Source organism: Callorhinus ursinus, unplaced genomic scaffold (genome assembly GCF_003265705.2).
Source record: "Callorhinus ursinus isolate GAN/ISIS: 27379988/994484 unplaced genomic scaffold, GSC_fseal_2.0 scaffold14, whole genome shotgun sequence".
Classification (NCBI taxonomy): domain Eukaryota; kingdom Metazoa; phylum Chordata; class Mammalia; order Carnivora; family Otariidae; genus Callorhinus; species Callorhinus ursinus.
The window spans coordinates 30,607,990-30,612,992 of NW_027397076.1; the positions used below are offsets into that span (position 1 = coordinate 30,607,990).

The window sequence follows — 5,003 nt, forward strand, 5'->3', positions numbered from 1 at the left end:
AGTCACAGCGGAACTTCTAAATTTTGCCTTTGGCATAACAAGAGAGACAGCATCCAAACGAAATTTATAAGCACTGGGATCAGTTCTGCTCAATGTTAAACAGAGTAGTCACTTTTAAAAATATGAACTCAAATATAATGACAGCATGAGAATTGAGTAACATACATTTCTAAACTCTTAAATGTTGCCACACTTCTCTTCCTATATATATACACAAGAAATATGTATACACATTTCTAAAAAGTTCCCCAAACTAGATCTGTTTCAGAGGAAAACATTCACAGAGGAAGCTTCACATCCTCTGGTTGCATTTCTTAGTTTGGTAAGAGTCCAAATATGAGTTAATTGAGTTTTAGCATAAAAATCTTCCTGATGTTCTCTTTTCTGTTTCTCTACAGAGCGACACCGTTCTGATTTGAAGAAGGCAAGAGAGAAGTTCTTACTTTGCACTCCATCAAGTGCCTTTAGGGCCTCTCTACGGGGGCAATCTCAGAGCGTGCTTTACATGCTTCCGCAGCTATACTACCAGCCTCTCAGTAGCTCTGCAAAGAGCTTGGTAAGAACTGCATATTGTGTGCAGGAAGAGGAGCTTCCCTGTGGGGAAGCTGAAAGAGCTGGTATGTAGTTACCATAGCAACAAGCCTTCGCCTTCTGCCATTGTGCTTTTACACTGCCCAACACTGGGAAGTCAAATAGTTGTACTCTGGACTATTCCACTTACACAAAGAAGGTGGCTCTCTTCTGCCGGTCACTACCATGGTGATGGTCCCTTCACAACACAGAGATGCATGATCTTATACTTTCCATTTTAGTGTGGCCCACCATGTTCTCAGTTAATGTTTACCTCATTCGGATCCTGGAAACTATCTATTATATAGCTAAATTTTTGATGAGGAAATTGAGGGCCAATGTTAAGTAATTTGCTCGAGTTCACAGCAAATGAAAGAAGTGTATTAAACTAAGGGTCATCTCCCTTCTTTATTTTTTTTTAATTAAAGATTTTATTTATTTATTTGAGAGAGAGAGAACAAGAGAGAGCACAAGCCAGGGGAGGGGGGAAGAGGCAGAGGGAGAAACAGACTCCCCCCTGACCAGGGAGCCCAATGTGGGTCATGCTCCCAGGACCCTGGGAGCATGACCCAAGCCGAAGGCAGATGCTTAACCAACTGAGCCACCCAGGCGCCCCTCATCTCTCTTCTTTATACCAATGACTCATTCACCGTTTACACTTGACAGTCCACATCATGACAATTAGTCAGTGCTTTTAATCAGCTCTCGCCAGTGTTTCTGGCATATGGCCAAAGTTTAAGAACCATTATTTTACACCACGTGGCTTCTCTTTGCTGTAATGACAACTTATCTCTGGCAAAGTACTTAGGCTGAAGGCACTTATTCACTCTCATTCCCTGTATCTTAGGATGTTGGGACTAAAATTCTCCCAGCTTTCTATCTGCTTCCATTGCTACACAAGCTTTCCTCAGTAAGATTTTGTGAGTACACAATATCCATTTGCACTGAATTCCATTCTTACCCTCATCCTCCTCAGACCTCCCCTACAGTCCTTGAGGACTTGGGCCATGGCCTATAACTGTTGTCTCCATTTGGATATCTAACACCTTGTGCAAACTTTTTAGCCCACTCTACTTCATTGATTTTAAGAAATCATTCACATAGACTTATCAGCTAGAGTTGCTCTACTTCCAGACTCCAAATGGAATTATTCTACCTCCAAATTCCTACAGTCTACTGCCTCCTACTTCCCAAGTTCTGGCACAGTCCCTGCCAGTAAATCTGCTGCCTATGCTTTTGGTGACTCAAAAGCTTCTCGTCTTATTCTCTCACCCATCATGCCCCCTGACTCCAGCCTGTTTGTCCCTTTTCACTATCTAGCCTAGATACCAATGATCAGGAACCAGAAGTATGTTCACACCAGTATCTTCCATACTCTCACTTTAGGATCTCCCTGTGAGCTTGGTCAGCCGATCCTTGATCAAAGAATGTGTGCTGGTTTAATTTTTACTAAGTAGAACTACAGAAAGTAGAAAAACCATGTCGATGGTCATCATCACAGTTTTTGTTCCTCAGAGTTTTAAATCAGATACACTTTTTTATTTTGAGCAGTGGTGTATCCAAACCTTTTGCAATCCTTAAGCCACTGGGACATATGCTGAGGAGCTGGTCTCCTGTAATTCAGCTTCCTTAAACTTCTCGTCAGGAACTGAATGCCAGGTTCTTCTCTGAATCAGTGTTTCTGTTCCTTTTGTCCCAAGTATCATTTTCTTACTTCTTTCTTTGTCAAACTCCTACTCATCCCATAAGGCCCAAATCAAATGTTGCCCATTCTCCATTGCATTTTCTGACTCTCCTTTCCTCTGTGTTCCCTTTTTCCCTTTACATACATGTCTTCCTTTTCCTCTAAACTATGAGGCAGAAGCAGTTTGTCTTCATTATATTACTTCTTACTATCTTTCCCTCTGCCTTCGTTCCCTCAGGCTGTTATAACCAATACAGACTGGGTGGCTTATACAACAGAACTTTATTTCTCACAGTTCTGGAGACCGGGACATCCCACCATCTGTGTGCAAGCTGATTCAGTTCGTGGTGAGGGCCTCTTTCTGGCTTGTAGAGGGCTGCCTTCTCGCTCTGTCATCACATTGTGGAGAGAATGAGAGAGCTCTGGTTTCTTCCTCTTCGTATAAGGACACTAATCCCTTCATGGGGGCTCCACCTTCATGACCTCGTCTAAACTTAATTACTTCCTAAAGGCCCTACCGCCTAATACCATAACATCAGGGGTTAGGGCATCAACATATGAATCTGGAGGGGATGCAAACCTTCAGTCAATATACCCTCTAATTCAGAATCCCCACCTCAAATGATACTAAATGAAGAGAAACCTGGTGGGATATTGGACAAGATGTACTCTAGAGTTGGGGCATTGCAAGATCTGAGTCTTTAAATTTGTGCCATCTAGTGTCATAACCACTAACCACATGGGATTTCTGAGCACTGGAACTGTAGCTAGACTAAATTGAATTGTTTTCTAAGTATAAAATATACACTGGATTTTAAAGACTTAGTATGAAACAAAGGATCTAAAATATCTCTTTAATACTTTTAATATTGATTAAATATTGAAATAATAATACTTTGGATAAGTTGGGTTATCCAATTAATTTCACTTGCTTCTTTTTACTTTGTTAATGTAGCTACAAAAATATTTAAAATAGCAGATGTGGCTTGCATTATATTAGTGACATTTTAAATAAATATATATGTGTGTAGTATGAATATAGTGACTAACACAGAAGTATGGACCGATAGAGTTTAGGAATATTTTCAACTAGGAACTTTGTGTACAAACCTGTACTTGCAAAAATAGTCTATTTATTTTTTTAAAGATTTTATTTATTTATTCGACAGAGAGAGACACAGCGAGAGCAGGAACACAAGCAGGGGGAGTGGAAGAGGGAGAAGCAGGCTTCCCGCGGAGCAGGGATCCTGATGCGGGACTCGATCCCAGGACCCTGGGATCATGACCTGAGTCGAAGGCAGACGCTTAACGACTGAGCCACCCAGGCGCCCAAAAATAGTCTATTTTTTATAATTCCACAAACTATATAGTAAATTCAAGTTTCTTATCAATATGAGATTAGAATTAGAAAGATGTTGGTGATAATGCTACCTGGTCCCATTATTAGAAGATTCTAGGCTATCTGCTCCTCCCCATTCAGTAGATAGCTACATCTTCTGGTGCAGTGCCAACCACATCCCTGAGACACCATGGTGAAGGTCGGAGTAAATGGATTTGGCCATATTGGGCGCCTGGTCACCAAGGCTGCTTTTAACTCTGGCAAAGTGGATATTGTCACCATCAATGACCCCTTCATTGACCTCAACTATATAGTCTACATGTTCCAGTATGATTACCCCCATGGCAAACTCCATGGCACAAATTCAAGGCTGAGAATGGGAAACTTGTCATCAATTGAAAGCCCACCTCCATCTTCCAGGAGCCAGATCCTGCCAACATCAAATGGGGTGATGCTGGTGCTGAGTATGGTATGGAGTCCACTGGGGTCTTCACCACCATGGAGAAGGCTGGGGCTCACTTGAAGGGTGGGACCAAGAGGGTCATCATTTTTGCCCCTTCTGCTTAGAGGCCCCCATGTTTGTGATGGGTATGAACCATGAGAAGTAGGACAACTCCCTCAAGATTGTGAGCAATGCCTCCTGCATCACCAACTACTTGGCCCCCCTGGCCAAGGTTATCCATGACAACTTCAGCATTGTGGGGAGACTCATGACCACAGTCCAGGCCATCAATACCACCCAGAAGACCATGGACAGCCCCTCTGGGAAGCTGTGGTGTGGTGGCCAAAGGGCTGCCAGGACATCATCCCTGCTTCTACTGGCACTACCAAAGCTATAGGCAAGGTCATCCCTGAGCTGAATGGGAAGCTCACTGGCGTGGCCTTCCATGTCCCCATCCCCAATGTGTCAATCGTGGATCTTACCTGCCACCTGGAGAAAGCTGCCAAATATGATCACATCAAGAAGGTGGTGAAACAGGCATCAGAGGATCCCTTCAAGGGCATCCTGGGCTTCATTGAAGACCAGGTTGTCTCCTACAACTTTAACAGTTGACACCCACTCTTCTACCATCAATGTTGGGGCTGGCATTTCTCTCAATGACCATTTTGTCAAGCTCATTTCCTGGTATGGCAATGAATTTGGCTACAGCAACCAGGTGGTGGACCTTATGGTCCACATGGCCTCCAAGGAGTAAGAGCCCTCTGGACACTCAGAGCCAAGGCTGCTTCAGGATCTCTCCCTCTACCCCCGACCTTGCCCTCACATGCAAATATGTGTGTGCTCTCTCTCTTTCTCTCTCTCTAAAATAAATAAATAAGTCTTTAAAAAATTAAAAAAAAAACAGTCCTTTTCTGAAAGCAATTTATCTTAAGATAATTGTGATGGCTAAACTTTTAAAATTATTGTAA

The 5,003-nt window shown here is 42.7% G+C and overlaps 1 pseudogene; it reads left to right on the forward strand.

Annotated features, from left to right (window-relative positions):
• The first annotated feature begins 3,783 nt into the window (after positions 1–3,783).
• LOC141374142 (glyceraldehyde-3-phosphate dehydrogenase pseudogene) lies at positions 3,784–4,647 on the forward strand (annotated as a pseudogene).
• Positions 4,648–5,003: the final 356 nt, after the last annotated feature.